This window comes from Diachasmimorpha longicaudata, chromosome 12, assembly GCF_034640455.1.
Source record: "Diachasmimorpha longicaudata isolate KC_UGA_2023 chromosome 12, iyDiaLong2, whole genome shotgun sequence".
NCBI classification, from domain to species: Eukaryota; Metazoa; Arthropoda; class Insecta; order Hymenoptera; family Braconidae; genus Diachasmimorpha; species Diachasmimorpha longicaudata.
The window spans coordinates 5914392-5929323 of record NC_087236.1 but is presented as its reverse complement, the minus strand read 5'-3'; the positions used below and the strand labels follow the sequence as shown (position 1 = coordinate 5929323).

Genomic DNA, 14932 nt, shown 5'->3' with positions numbered 1-14932 from the left:
GAGCTTCACGAATGCCCTTTTCTTTCACTCTCATCTCACAAATGACCGATCCATCAAAAGCTCTTATGCAGCTACATCCATCGTTACCAGTTCAAGAGGTTCGTTACCATTAAAGAAACTTTTTCAACGCTGTTCACAATTACTTTCCAGTTGCTTGAACTGAACTACAGTTGTTAATAATCAATTTCATGGAAAAACTCTTCCCCAATTATCTAAATCGCAGTTATCTCGATTAATTATTCCCTCCATCAGTTCCAGACACGACAGAACGTGGGGTCTTTCAACCCTCTAAGCCGTTCCCTAAACATGTCAAATTTTAATCGATATAATTTTTCGAACAGTAATTATTTCTCCTTCAATTTTAATTCCCTCTGATTCGTGAAATTTTCGCGACTGTTTCATACATTTTCACTCTGAATATGAATTATTCTGTTTCGTCGCTAATGCACTACCTCCGAAACTTCAATTTCCATTAAACTTTACTATACAACTCAATGAAAATCTCGACCTGGTGTTCCATCAAATGTGACGGAAAACTTTCTACTAGTGCAAGTGAATAATTCGTTAACTGTTGCTAGCTGTTCACTCATTCATATCAAACTCTACGAGTCATTTGCTGTGAACGAACTCCCCTATTATTTGAGGAAATTCTTCTCCCAGTGATTCATCGATTCCCTGAATCATTGAAGACCACATGCAATTAAAATTAAAGACGACTAATAGGGGAGGAAGATATACGATGAAGGAAGACAGAAATTTTGTATTCTGCACGTTACAATCCATCGATTCAAAGTTGCAGATAATTAAAAATTTAAAAGACGAAGAGATTGAGTTTATCAACTACTTAATTCCAGTGAAAGTTAAAAAATGTTATAATTTCAATATTTTATAATTTCAAGGCCCATGTTTCTTGAGAATTTCGGAGAATTGTGATGCAATAAACATTTCCATCTGCTAGTGATATTACTCTATCCGACAATGACAGCGTAAGAGGTGGAATGATCGATTGGCAAGTGGATCTGTGCACGATCACAAAGTGGGTGAACTAGGGGGTGATAGAAGGGTGGAAACGTGTATCCAGACTAAACAGGCCATTTGCCGGGTACAATGGAGGCCTGTCAACTAGACGGTTTGACTTAATTACCCCAGAAGTTGGTGCTGTCGAGTTCTCGGACTGGTTTGAATTATCAAACCTTTGAAGGAGCTGACATAAAGTCGATCAATCGAAATTGTTACCAAAAGGCCCTAAATAATTATCTCTCACACGAAGTATTCCCAAAAGTTCCAGAGTTCTTTAAAATATTCTGAAGTTAAATTCCCAAACGACAAATAAATATTTAAAAGATTAGAATTTTTACCCCTCCCCCTCGGCCAGTGAAAAAAAAACGAACGAGTGAAAAGGAAATTGTCAAGACAATCAACGAAACAAAGTTCCCGGTTGTATTTGGTAATTATGCCAACTCCTCGAGTGTGTAATTGAAGTGGATTAAGTTGATTTAAATTACTTACCAGAGTTGTTGTACGGGACGCCCTCGGCCTCGCTCGGTTTATCATTCGGAAAACACCTGCACAGGGAGACATAAGGTACCATTAGACATTTAATTAATCACCAGATTCAGATGTTTCAGTTAAATTAATTTCAACATTAATTTCTCGTACTTTCAACATAATAACTACCAGAAAATATTAAATTACTCCACAATTTTGCATTCCCTGTCCCATGGAAAATCCGTTAATCTTTCGGTAAAAATTGAATTAAAATAAATTCTCATATTTCCCTCGTTCCGTGGTCTCTTAACCCCCAATATCCAACGACCGCAATTACCAACCATCTGGTACAGCCCACCAATATCCCATACACTGGGTAACCATAATGGTTTCACAGTCATTTGTTCATTTAGAACGGAAAAATTTACCGTAAAGTAAATGCTCTCCTGCCTGTCCGGTAACTGGGTCTGATACCCCGAAAAATCGCATTTTAATTATTCCAACTGTCTCAATGAATAAATCATTCATTTGATTCACATAAACAATTCGCCAATTTTGTCAACACCTAATTACTTCAAACGACCAGAATTAAATCAAAAAAAAATTCTGTAACTCAGAATTTTCAGGGAAAAAAATCTATCGAATATTTCCAACCCCCAAAATACCTCAAGTACTGCCCTCCCCAAGTGACTACCAAAATTTCCTCGTGACAGACGTCGAAGCCCTTCACATGGTCCCCATGAACCTGTTGATCTACCATCAGATTCTCGATTTTCCAATAAAAAAAGTCAAGTAAAAAAAAAAAATTCCGAATTGTAGAGCTTCGGGACAAGATGACGCAGGGGGTGTAACTCCCGGACTGTCGTTTCTACGTGAAGTTACCCCGAAGGAGACGGAAAATATAACTCTCTACGGATGGTGGAATTATGCTGGCTCTGGAAAAGCGATAAAATAAATCATGCCTCACTGGTGGCCCCAGCTCCAGCTACACCAGCTCGTGGACACGCCAATATCATTCTCCTCCAACTTCCTTTTCTTTCTCCAGTACTTTTCTTTTTCATTACACGTCCCTTCTGTCATTCCTCCTCTCACCCTCTCTCTTTCTCACACTCTAGTGTGGATGCGCGAGGAAAGGCCACTCTCCAGGATCGCCCTAGACTGGTACACGCGTAGAAGCAAACGAAACTCCCCTCGGGAAATCAGAGAAAGATGCAGAGGCCACTGGCATGAAAAGCCTCCCCATAAACTCGAATATATGCACATCACCATTGCCTCGGTATATGGTGTGCTCTGCTTGCTTTTGATATTGAGATTCGTTTCTTAATGTAAATTTAATGATACATTCACGAGGGTGGGAGTGAATGTTGGGTGAATATCGGGTGGATAACGAGGAGAATTGATGATCAATCATGGTCACTGTTGGCTATTTTTTTTTTTGCCGAATTTCTACCCCTCGAATTGTGGAAATTTTTATCGTATTTTCCTTCCCCCGGAAATTACGATAATATTTTTTATTGATCAATTAACTATAGGGGTAATTGTAGTAAATTAAAATTGTGAATTTTTCCCGTCTGTTGATAACGAGGGGGACAGTTGATTAATCATCATTAATTTGGTAAATTTGAAAATTTTTTAATTGGAGAATTAAATATGGCCGTGATTTTTCAACCCACACATTATTTATTTAAAATGATTTTTTATCGTAGTGTGAGTTGAAAATAAAATCCTGAACTAATCGATCACTATCCTCGTGACTCTCGGACTAAACGATTTCTCCCCTCATCAATCTGATACTACCCCTATGCTTTTTTTTCCCTCCCCCAACAAATGCTGAGATTTCAGGGTAACAAGAGTCGATGGGCCCCATATGGTCCCCATGAACTTGTTGATATGTCCTGCCATTCCTTATAAATCCCAAAAATATCAGAAATCGATCCCAAATTCGATCCAATTTTTATAAATATTTTCACGTAAAATATCCCCCAAGTCCCAATAAAAAAATTCTCGTTCTCACTTTGAGGGATGAAAATACCTCCCTTAATTCCCAAACTCATGTCAAATATCCTATACTTCCACAATTAATCATGAAGATGTCCCCCAACTCTCAAAAATAACTTTAATTATCCGAAATTCATTTGATCCCTCATTTCTCTTCATTCCCACCTCCCTAACAAAAATAAAATGAACTTCACAAATAGAAGAATCCGACAATCAAGTTATGAAACCAAACCACTGCAGTGAAACTTCCATTATCACCGAGAGGTCGATGACACCGTATGCCAGGGAAGTTGAGTCCTATTGAACGCAAAACTAGTGAGAATACCATATGGAGGTGGACGGATATTCAACCAAGCCGCACCCACCACGAAAACAATGGTACCAGTAATCTAGGTCACTCCTAATAATAGTCGATTTCTAGCATTTCTCCCCCCCCCCCTCATTCGACAAAATACCACATAGACTGTGCTATCCTACTCATCATGCAGTCTCTACACTGCTATTCTACTTTATTGTTCACCATCAAGGGGGTGGCTTTGGTGTTCACATGTGTGGAACGTTCGACGATTTTATTCCACCTACAATCGACAATCCCTTCATTTTCCGCATTTTTATTCCAAAAAAAATCAAATTTTACAAAAAAAACCTGAGATTTACCCACACGATTCTGAGCCTTTTATTAACAAACATAAATTTATGTAAAAAAATTATTCAATTGAAATAAACTATTTTTCTGGGGGTGATATCACCGGTTTTGAATTCTTTGGGAGTTCACTGATTTAATTTCACCCCCTGTGGACCATCCCCCCCGCCTCTGTTATTTTTTTGGCAGAAAGAAATTCAAAAAAAAATCTATACGTATTTTTTTGCTTGAAATTCATCCCTAGAATATTTGTTTTTTATTTGATAGGGGAGGGAGATGGTGGAGGGGGATGATGTATCCGACCTACTTGTCTGTGCTTGGAACCCTCTCTATGTGAATCCTGGTATGTACAGATATTTTTTTTTCTGTATGTCATGTACACCCGGGGTGTATTTTCTATATATCTAGAGGACATGAAGCCGGATATTTCCTGGTACAGTATCGACCGTCGACAGGTGGTGAGAAGTAAAGAGACATCAGGGCTTTTGTTATACAGTAAGCAATAGCTGTCTTTCATTTATTATTTGGTAGATTTATCCATATCACTGAACCGTAGAATCGTTTTCTTCCAAATATTTTTCCATCAAATTGAAATATTTTTGTTTCACTGATTATTTCGTTAATTATCCTTGACCTCCCATGAGTTAACTCCACTTCTCGACCCCAGCAATTCATTCCCATCAATTACCGAATTTATTATTAACAAAATTAATGAAAAACCTATGGAGAATGTCGGAATCGAACAAATGAAATTTTTTAATCTCCATAAAAATCCCAAAATCCACTTCCTATTGTTTCACTGAAAAATCCCCTCGCTCTATTCAAACTTTCATTTAAGTCTTACGTTAATTCACGTCATAAATTTTGGGAGCTTTAGTGTGAACCATACGGCAATGTAACATCCCAAAGTAGAAAATCCGTTTCCACTGTCCAGAAAACCGGCTCCTCGTTACTAACGTTCTAACCAGTGGGTTGTAGTGGTGATGAGCCTGCGACCCACCATCCACGAGACACTTTACCACTCGGTTCACCTCCTGGTACAGCGTCACAATGCGGAACACAATATGGCGTTTTGCCGGTGGAGACCACGAGAATTGCTCGATAAATAATGACTCAAGTGTAATCCCCATTGAGAAAATTTTTTTTTTCACAAGATAAGTCTACAATGTCTGAGAGTTTATTGGCTCACGTGATGATAATGACGAAGATTTTTGTCATTTTGTTGAGGTTAATGAGCCCAGGATAAATATCTGTCAACGTATCCAGAGAGAAATTATCAAGAAATATTCTAGTGCTGGAAATTTTATTGTCTTGAATGGGAATTTTTCCATTTTCCTGGGGTTTAAAAAAAATCCCACAAAATCTAGGGAATATGACGTCAACATAATTTTTAGGGAATTTTTAGATGATTGTAGTTGTGTTTATTTAGCAATATTCGAAAAAATCCAACTGGACATTCCTCAAACATACCAACACCTCTGGAACCCAGAATTCAACTGTGTTTATGGTAGTTCGTGAATGGGAGGTGAGGTAAAATAACAGGACTGTCAATTGGTAGTTTGCCCAGTTTATACCCTGAAACATTCCGGTACGATAAAGCACTTTGACAGTTAGTACGCTCAGTCGGACATAACCGGTATTTGCAATATAAAACGGGATTCTGGTACTGAGAATGATTCCGGACAAACGAGCCGCAATGGGCGCGTTTGTCAAGGGATAAGGAGCCTCTCCCTTCGCTCATATACCTACAAAATCTGCCAATAGACAATTCACGCTCCATAGTTCAAATAAAAAAATCAAACCGCGCGAAAAAAATCAAATATCCTCCACATATCGATTCAAAAATTCCCCCAAATCTATTTTCAATCATTCGCGGTTCACCAATAATTCGCGAAAAGCTCCAGTCAAAGCGCGAAGACCTCATAATTTAGTTATAATGTAATAGAATATAATTTATCGTTTAATGAAAAAAAAATAATGATATTTATATTTTATTTTTTCCGAGAAATGAAAATTAATGAATGAAAGCATATGGTGACCTTCCAGGGACCTTGAACTTCTTGAATTATCTGAGCCAATCATTTTTTACGGCCCTTCCACCCCCGCCAAAAAATGTAAATGTTCAATTCAAACCAAAAATGACGGCACCTCCCCCCTTTCGTAATCACCCCAGAAACAGGTGTAGGTATTTCACTCCGGCAGTCTCTCCCTCCCTCCCCCCCAAGGATCATGATTTATCGAGCGCCTTAATCCGTCCATTTTCCGAGCCCCTCGTCGGTGTATTCAGTGTTCTCCCTTCATCGAAGAAAAAGAAGGGAGGAACAAGAAAAAAAAAACTCCAAGGCCTCTCACCACCATCAAAGAACTTTTTCCCTCGGCTTTTTTTTTTCCTCTCCATCCACCTCGCCATAATTCCACGTGTCCAAATATCATCACAGAGGAACGAGGTTATGTAATAAAAGGTTGAAAAAATTCCCGGGTGTCAAAAGCACCCTCAACTTGAAAGGATCCCCCACCCACCCCCGCTATTTCTCTTCTTGGCGTCCGGAAAAATGTTCATTTGTTGAATAAAAAAATTTTTTAAAAGATCAATTATTGTTGTAACCGTAAAACAATATTCATTAAATGTAAACAAAGTTTTAAAAAGATTGTAAAAGCCCAAATTAATCAATAAAAATTAATTTTAATTAATTTACTATTAAAAAAAAATTATACGATTTGTCAATTGATCTAAAAGTTAATTTATTAATTTGTTTGTTCCATTATATTATTTTTTCTCAAGTAACTCCTAAAAAATAATGATATTGTCACTTGGATTCTGAGTGCCATAATTTTTACTGAAAATTTCCCACCCCCTGACACCGTGAAAACGGGGGTAACACTGTAGCACTCTAGCAGTGTCGTTGGGTGTTAACATTTTAACTCTCACTAGACCCACTCGGTGGGTCCACCCTCACTCTACATCACCCACTTTTACTTCAGTTGCAGCAAAAGCGCGTTAGTGAGAACATTACACAGACACATGCAACCCACTTTGGCTCACACTGGTGCTTCTCCGTTTCCCTGTAAATTTCTGCAAATTCCGAGGAGGCGAGAGATCTACCAGAGCCCCCAACCCCATAAATCGTCCACCTCCGGACGTATCTCGCCTCAGACCCCGAAAATACCATTCCCTCTCTCTTCATCCCTCCCTGACTCACTCACTCACTCATTCCCTGGGCGACGCCTTCCCCACGCACCCTCAGCCACTCACCATACGTTTCATTTCATTCCTGTAACATCCCTTGAACTCGGGGTCTGATGGGGGTATGTTGACGTGTGTATTTGCAGTTACGATAAATTCAGCAAACGTTCGAATCTAAATATTTATGTATTTTAATGGGATCTAATCTATCGTCGGCTGAATTAAGGGGTGGGAGGGTGGAGTGGGGTGGGGGGTTGGGGGTCTCATTAGCTCAGGCACAACATCGTTAGCAAACGGAAATGGCATGAAAGGGGTTGAACAGAGATTGAAAGGAAAAGGCGACATTCGATGGTGAGAGGATTCCCAGACGCCCTTTTCCCATATAATAATAATGATAATTAATAAAATCATTCAACTATGAAAAACCCTGATGAAAAATGGAGCCTAAAAAATCCCCGACGGGGAAAATAACCCGAAATCTCATCCTGAATTGGAAATTTCAAATGCAGTAGTTCAAACTTCATTAGTCAGACAATAGCACCACAGGCGCTCAATCATTCACAAGAGGAAAAGAGGTGATTCTCGTCGTTAAATCGGTGAGCCTTCATCCCCAGAAATACACGTTTGACCTAATTTTCAGGGAAAATTGACCAACTACTACCCCAAAATTCAATTCACCAGCATCGATGAGCTATCAATGACTCGATTAATCCCTCAGTGTTCCAGGTAATTACCTTCGTATGTCGAGTAATTTTATATTCTACACAATAGTCAAAGGTAAGGTATTGATACATCATCCCTAATTATAATAATTTTTTTACGATTACAATCTTCATCGATTTTCAATAATTATCGGTATTAAAATATTAATCGAATTTTAAATACCATAAATTATTTTTATTTATTTTTTAATTTGAGAGGTTGTTGCATTAAAATATTTTAAAATTGAACTGGTGAGAGGGTTCTTTATCAACTTAATTAATTAAATTAATTTAATAATTCCGGACAAATTTCTTATGAATAAAATGTTTTTTTAGGGATAAAATTTCTTGACGAATGCTCTTTCTTTATCTTTATTTTCACCACTGCCCAGTCCAAAGAAAGAGGTCATTGACCCGTAAATAAGTCAGTCTTGATCCCAAAAAATGTACAATCCCCCTATTCACCCCCAACCCCTCGACTCCTCCCCAAAGCTCAATTACCCAACACCGATGCGTATTAATGACTCGATTAATCCCTCACTGTTCCACGTAATTACCTTCATATCAATCAATTTAATATTCCATCCAGCTATCGAAGGTATCAATTCACCCCCAACAATTATTTCCAACATTATATTATATTATGATTCATATATCAAATAATTAAAATAATATTCTACCCCAGTAAATTCCCCCGAAAAATCGTTCTTCAACACCGGAAATTTCCGCCGCCACCCCCGTCATTTTTCCCGCATTATTTTTTTCAATACGCGAAGCCCACCGGTCATTGCTGCACAACTCAATCGACGGGGGTGAAAAAAAAATTGCATAACGAGAAAAGGTTGGTCTATGCAGTGGTAAAAAAAAAAACGAATCACTCCGACGAATTTATAAACGATCGTTTTCGTACCAATTTCATTTCACGAGCCGTCGCACAGCTACTCGTTTCCAACATTTCCCGTTGCTCCTCGTGATACTGTATGTTTACCCCATCTCACTGCCCCCGGAAAAGGGGCTGAGAAAAGCGGGACTTCCATCACTACTTTTTTCATCCCTCTCATTTCCACCGGTACCTTCCACAGTGACATCGTATGGCTCTCACAATCACGCGCACATTTCCACATCCAGTGCTTCACTATCAACCCCTCTCAACCCCCCCCCTCTCTCTCCCACGCCCTACCCCCATAATTGTCACTTCCTGAATATTCTCGCTATTACACCTGACGGCATATTGAAAAATCGTAGGAGTGAAGATGGGAAAATATTACGTGAACGATTGTTAAGATTGATTTTTCAGGGAGCGATGACTGATGTCATTTCATTCGATAGATTTTCCTCGATTTTATGAACACGAAGGGACATTCGGTACCAGATTTTTTTTTACCCAATGGGAGGAGGGGGAAATATTGAAAGATCAGTGGACACGATTCCCCTAGTCTATTATCACTGTTTGAAAGAAGAGGGAATTTCTGAAGTTGTTATCAATTTTATTTCCTTTCTTTTCATCCGAAATAATTGAAAACTATTTTTTCCCTTTAAATTGAATAAAAAAAAATTGTTTCTCCAAGTTTTTTTTTACTCCAAGTATTTTTTTTTTGCTGTTAATTGGTCTAAATAAATTTTTGACTCCTCCTAAAGAATAGAACTGATGTTAAAAAATTTTGTAAACGATATCAAATACGATTTGTTATCATTTCTCAAGCTGTCTCTGATTTTAACTCGTCAGTGATAGAGGTCAGTCTATGTTACGACAGTATACCCTCCCGGACAATACCGTCGAGAATAAGAATGGTAAACGACAGTGGGTCAAAATGGATCTCTCGGGATTAACGTTGATCTACGGTATCTCGGAGAGTAATGAAGAAAACGACGAGCACTCGATGCCATTAGAAATATCGTTCCCTACACTTGTCAAAGACCAAATCCTCCCCGATCTATTGATTACTGACATATCGACAATTTAATCTACCCCACACACAATAACCCCCACCCATCCCCACCCCTCCCCCTGCGATTCCTGTGCATTTAAATGTTTTATCTGCGTCGGGACACGAAAAAAAAAAATTAAAAATTTGGAATTTTGTCAAATAAAATCCTTTCACTCGGAAGTAAATTCCAAACACCTCAGCAATAAGAAGATTACTATCCACAAATCCACAAATTCTTCACTCCAACAATTTTAAATTGAGAATTTTACTTTTTCACCCGTCCCCGAAGGGATTATCAAAACCCCAAACCAAATAACTCCAATACCGTCATAAATCCTCATCCTCACGTCACCTTAAAAAAATCCCAAAAATAGAATCATGTATCTCTCTGACGTTGGTAATGCCTTCTCGATTTCAGCCACATATTGAGTTCCATTATGGGTGCTCTTGGAATCGAGTAAACGAAATCGTTGGCCTGATAAAACGAACCGGTCGCGATATCACGGATATTCGAGCAAATAAGATAGGACCGAAAGCTTACCACTATATACACTGCGACGAGTACACTGGGACATTGGAGAAGCCGAGGGTGAGCCGAGGGTGAGCCGAGGGAGAACCGAGAGAGAGAGAGAGATATATACATATATATATATCTGGGAGAAATGTATTGAGTCGAGGGAAGGAGGTTGCCAGTTTCGGGTTAAGGTCAGACGTCCCTCTCGATACCTCAAACGATTTACCCCCTCACTTACGCCCCCCCAACTGCGGCACCACCGGTTTTCCGAGGAGAGGAAAATCAGAAGAAGGTGGGGTAGAGGGGAGAGGACCCGAATGCGTAAGTTTTCCAGGAGAAAAAATTTTTTTTTTCAGTGTAAAGACTGAAATTGTTTAAATTTGATTTTTATATTTTTTTTTAAGAGTATCGAATTATTATGAGGAAAATATTGATATATATTATTAGGACGTTATGTGGAAAAGTAATTTAAAAACCCTTTTCGCACTTGTGGGGAAAAAACAATTTTTTAGAGAAAAAAGTGTCACTTTTGGGGAGGAAAAAGTGGAGGAAAAGGAACTGTCTTTAATTGTTAATAACTTGGGATCGGTAGAGTGAAATTGAACGATTTTTTTTTCATTATAAAGCTCTATCTTTTCCCTTTAAGTTGGGAAAAAAATCATAGAGTTTCCCCGTCCGGGTGACGAGTTATCAACTCCGGAAACCTCGTCATCACTTTTTCGCAAATTGACCAGTAATTCCCTAATTTGTTTTTTGATTTTCAGTTGTAATATAATAACTGCGAAATATTATCTTAATTCGTGGAATAATAGATATGCATTCGAGTACTCATACTCGTACGAATACACCTTTCCGGTGCCTCAGAGAGAGAAAAATAAAATACGCGAGATGAGAGCCGAATATGGTAGCACGAGATGCGTGAGGATGTCGCGAGAGGAGTATTGACGTAGAGTTGGCTTTTAAATATTGTATCCAAGTCACGTTTCAGGACCCGTATCCACCCACACCTCCTTCCAGTTCTCCTTTGGCCTCGCTACCACCTTCGGTATCCCTTGGCACATCCCCGACACCGGCGACAGTCGAACGGCGCATAACTACCGCAAGACCTCCTCAGGAGGCGAACCCGAAGAAACGAAAGAAGTCGGGAAAAAAAAAATTTCCCCTCTCAACGAGGGGTAGACAAAAATCTTTTGTTCTTCACTCAGAATTTTATCTAATAAAATATAAAAGGGGGTGCTTTCGCCCGCTCGATTGGCCGCACAAACGAAAAAAAAAAGCTCCGACTTCCTCCCACCATTTGCAAACATTTGTCGAAGGCAAAAAAATGTCGGGATTAATTTTGAAAAAATGTGATATTAATTTTCGATATTTCGTGAGCTTATCCCCTTACCCCTACTCAACTTTTTAAAGCTCTACCTGGTCAGTACTGCGGTACACTAGCCCCGTAGGGCAGAGATAATTAATTATTCAATGAATGAAAAACTGAAATCTCTCGAACCACGACAGTTGATTAGTTCCACCTCAATAATTCATACGCGGTTACCGTGAATATTTCAAATAAGCATGTCTGAGCGGTCGATCACCCGATGTCACCCAAATTGAAATAATTATTCCACTCAGTGAAAATGGATTTCCACTTGGAATTAAATAAATTCTCGAAGAAACCGGAGTTCATTAATTGAACACAGAAAATCGGGTGAAACAATTGGAAAATTGCCCTTGCGCTACATATTGTATAGTTATTTTTAATAGTGGACCAGTGATATGGAACTGTCTACCTCAATCGTCAATTAAAAAATTAATTTTGCAACTAATTTTTGTAAATTAAAAACATCCAGTTTAATTGCGTGAAAACTGTCGATTCAATTCATTCCGCGAATCCCTAAATATTCCGATACTCGCCCAACAACTGTCAACAATTATTTCTAAGACCTTAAACATCTACTACCCTAACTGTAAACATTTATCCCCTCTCGTATACAATTTCTCCCTTCAAATACCCGACAAAAAACTCCCTCAAAATTCCCAAAATAAAATATCCCCTCTTTCCTTCCCAATTCTCCCCAAAATTCAATTAACCCACAATTAAAACTAAATAAATTAACCACTCTAAAAAATCCTCTCACCCCACTACCCCTCAGACTCCCCCAAAACCATCATTTTTCCAATAATATTTATTTCCCCATCGAAATGTTCGAAATTCCCTCGTAAAATCTCCTCAAAATTCTTATCAAAATAATATTTCATCAGCACAATTCCATTTTTCCCTCACTGTAACATACCAAAGACACCCTACAACATGCAAACGAATAGTAAACAAAAACTCACCATGAAGAATCACCGCGTATTGTCTCCCGGATTTCCTCCCGTTTGTTTGTATTTTCTAAACGCTCAAGTGTACGATGTGCCCTCGACTATTTTCAGTTTGCCCCGCACACTCTGCAATCACAATAACACAAAAACTCTCTGTACTGCGTAATGTTCAAACGCGGCGCACGGCAGAGGTTAACAGTTCTTGTTCGTTTTTTATTCACCTCCTTTCATCCCCTTTTTATCTCCCCCCTCGCGCCCCTCGTCCCTAGCGCGTGGCCTTGACGAGTCACGCGCAATCGAATCTCCTCACTACACGTCAGAGGGACGAAAATACGAAGAAAATACCGGAAAAAAAAAATTAAATAAAACAACCGAACGATCGTCAACGAAAAATATTATTCCCTCGAATCATCGATAATCGATCACCACTCGAGACCAATCATTCCATTGATCACTCCGGCTATCGACAATCTATCCGCGAATAATTAATTATCATCGAGCGAATGTTGAGGTGAAAATGAAAAATTACCGGAGCCAGTGGAAAACGTGTCACTTCACACGAGCACGCAGCCCAGGATAAGGTTATAAGACAGAGAAACCCCCGAGTCTTCAGGACTCTAGTTCACGGAGATGGCGCGATGGCGCTGGTTAAGGGATGGAGAGAGAGAACTACCCCCATCGGCCATAACAGTGTGCCTCTACCACCACTACTATTCGCCGATCCTCAACCAACTGGGCGCACCAGCACTACTTAACCCCCACCATAAACCACTCTCCCCCACTCCTGAGCTTGCGGGAGTTTCAGGCATGTGCGCACTAGACTTGTCGCCCTCCCTCCCAAATCGCCGCCCCGCCAACTGTCCGCCACCTTCAATTTCACTTCTTCATTCTTTTTTTTTTCGCACTCAATCATCGAATATAAAGTTGAAAATTTTCATTTCGATAAATCACGCGGCAACGCCGTGATTGGGAAGTAATTTACGGTGGGGGTAAACAGGGGGGAAGAAAACTGCAGCGGAAATTACGGAAACGAGAGGGGGCAGGGGGGGGTGAAATTGGAAATTCATCGAACGTTTTTGCGGCTCGATTCGCTTCAACCCCGATTTCAACGCGGGTGACAATGAAATAGTTGATCTAAAAAAGTGCGAGATTTTTTGAAAAATTTCGAAAAATTTTTACGTTTAGGAAAATTCGGGTAAAAAATGGAAAACGCGTCGGGTACATTCGGTAATAATTCCATTATATTAGGCAATTAATTAATTTGTCTTGCAATTAAATATTCTTCTCACAGGATTTTAAATAAATTACAAATGAAAATTTGAGATATTTTGGGGGTTAAAATAAAAATGAAAAATAATCGCGATATTATTTTTTCTGAGGGTATCGTCCGGGGGTGGGTTTAGTACCTGAAGTTTCCTAATTATTTAATCGTTTTATCCAATTGCCGATCACTTGACCATGAAATTTAATTTGTCCTTTAACAATTCAAAGTGGCGAAAGGCACAATAGCTTTCTTAGGGGGAATGATTCGCGAGTGCGAGATGATGGGGGATGGGAGGAGGAAATGGCCGAGAGTATTAAAAATGTTATATTCAAGGAGCGGAGATTCGTGCCAAATAGCCAACGACTGCAAACGAATTTCCACGAGTAATAAAAAGGGCACTTGTTCCAGGAGTTATTTAAAAACTACACGGCAAGATCCAGAGGCCCTTCAATCTTTTTTCCTTCTTTGTTATACAGCACTGAACTGTGAATTTGTGTGATGAAATGTCGTAATGTTTTAACTGTCGCATTGTCACTTTGATAGCTGCGGAGCAGTCGTTTATAAGCACTTGGGTTTTTTTTTTACTCTTGACATTTTTTTTTTTTTCGAGAGTTTAATTTGAAATTGGGACAACTTTGAGAGGGCGACGATCGATAGTGCAGTGGAAAGAGGGATATTGCACTTTGCTGAGAGAAAAACATTTCTGCTCGAGAACTAGGGTAATAGTATGGGGAAATGGACACTTTGAAGAGACGGTCGCGAGTCATCACACTGATGTCGAAATTTTCAAACGCCAATTTTGTTTTTTTTTTTCAAAGGAAAAAATATTTCACGGTTCAGGGAACACGGGACTTGATTCGAGGATTTTTCAAGTGGGTCAGTCTGACAAAAAAAGGGGG

At 39.2% G+C, this 14932-nt stretch overlaps 1 protein-coding gene across 3 annotated transcripts in view; it reads right to left on the bottom strand.

The window, feature by feature from the left end:
- LOC135167805 (protein Fe65 homolog) overlaps nt 1–14932 on the bottom strand; it is a 94599-nt gene that overhangs the window by 69229 nt on the left and 10438 nt on the right. The window contains exons 2-3 of one of the 3 annotated variants that reach the window (XM_064131365.1): nt 12785–12895; nt 1510–1565 (exon numbers count right to left, since the gene is read on the bottom strand). The gene's annotated coding sequence lies outside the window, so the exon portion shown is untranslated. Of the gene's footprint in view, nt 1–1509; nt 1566–12784; nt 13475–14932 lie in introns of those variants that run through there. The other 2 variants (XM_064131366.1, XM_064131369.1) reach the window with 2 other exon arrangements.